This window comes from Protopterus annectens, chromosome 10.part0 (assembly GCF_019279795.1).
Source record: "Protopterus annectens isolate FY-2018-M chromosome 10.part0, PAN1.0, whole genome shotgun sequence".
NCBI lineage: Eukaryota > Metazoa > Chordata > Ceratodontiformes > Protopteridae > Protopterus > Protopterus annectens.
In genome coordinates, this window is record NC_056744.1 from 567,457,960 (window position 1) to 567,459,455 (window position 1,496).

General features: G+C 39.5%; 1 pseudogene; it reads left to right on the forward strand.

Annotated features, from left to right (window-relative positions):
• The first annotated feature begins 506 nt into the window (after window positions 1-506).
• Window positions 507-620, forward strand: LOC122814551 (annotated as a pseudogene).
• The last annotated feature ends 876 nt before the right edge of the window (window positions 621-1,496 follow it).

Below are 1,496 nucleotides of genomic sequence, written 5' to 3' on the forward strand. Positions count from 1 at the left end.
TGTTTACCTTTTAGCACATTTCTTTGGCGACCATCCCTTTCACTTCGTAATTACTAGTTAGACACCTATGGAGCAGGTCTCAAAATTTTCATGATACACTGTCCTTTGTGATTATCAAGTAGGGCCAAGGTTGTAAAGCTTCTTTGCAGAAGTGATAATGAGGAAGGTGAGAAGTGTATGAGGACTAAGGTCAGTAATATAGCAAAAAAGGAAAAGCAGTGGGAGAGTCAAGTGCAATAAAAATTAGTGCTACTACTCAGAGCTTCCCCAGTTGTTCCTCATCTGTACGTGATGGACCATTGCACATGAGCTGCAAAACAGCAGAGATAGCAGATACTGAATATTTTGCATGACTTAAATATGTCATCTGCACTCAAGTGACACTGGGTGAATGACAGTTAATGTGGTTCACAACCTGTAAAGAGGAATTGGAAAAGAAAGCAGTGGATATGAAAATGACTAGTGAGCATTGAGCTCTAAATGCCACCAGAAAGGCTCTAACCTTTGCCTACGGCCATGCCACCTTGAATACGCCTGATCTGATCTCAGAAGCTAAGTAGGGTTGGGCCTGGTTAGTATTTGGATGGGAGACCACCTGGGAATACCAGGTGCTGTAGGTTTTGTTCACTGATACAGCAAAGGGCACTGTAGCCTTATCTTTACTTTTACTGGTTTTGATTATAAAATGTCTGCTGTTTCTACAATAAGTATTTCAACACCTTAAAATACATCAGACTAGAACAGGTCAGCAGTCTGAACTAAGATGCATGCAATTTCAGCACCTATTTCTTGTTTTCATTGCTTTTTTTACTACCGTAGATGGTTAATTGTACGTGTTATAACGTACAACACTGTGTGAAATGAGAACAGTTAGGCAGCCTCCGTCTGGGTGCAGCGGTTAACTTGCAGTGCACTCGTTTTAAAAGTTTAAATGCTAAAAGAATTGGATCGTACAAAAGGAAACTATCTGAGCTTTGCCACAGAAGCAATGGCTATTTTTTCTAGTCTTCTCAAATGAATAGAGAAGAAACAATTATCTATAGCACATGCCTTTCAGGTGTCCTGATTTTTTGAGACACACCTCTAATTGATTTTCAAACTTATGCCCCATCCCTACTAAAACTGTGAAGTATTTTGAGAAGTGCTAAATTTGGAGCAAGCTTTTAAGTCTCCCTATGCAGTTTGCTACTTAATATAGCAGCACATACAAACACGTTGGTCTCACTTTTGAAGTAGTACGTCTGTGTTTTGTCTACAGTTGCCCAGTTCTATCATGCAGCTGTAATAGTAACATATGTTTTACACAGACTATAGACAATGTACGCTGTAGTCTTTATTCTTCTAGAATTCAGACAGGTTAGTAAAATAATAGTTTCTGCAGATATGGACAGTTGAAGTCTTCTTCCAAAATGACAGGTTAAACAGGCAAGAGAGGATTCTGTAACAACAGAGTTCAGTCATGTTGGGGGAGCATCCACTGTGGGCACACTTCTTTA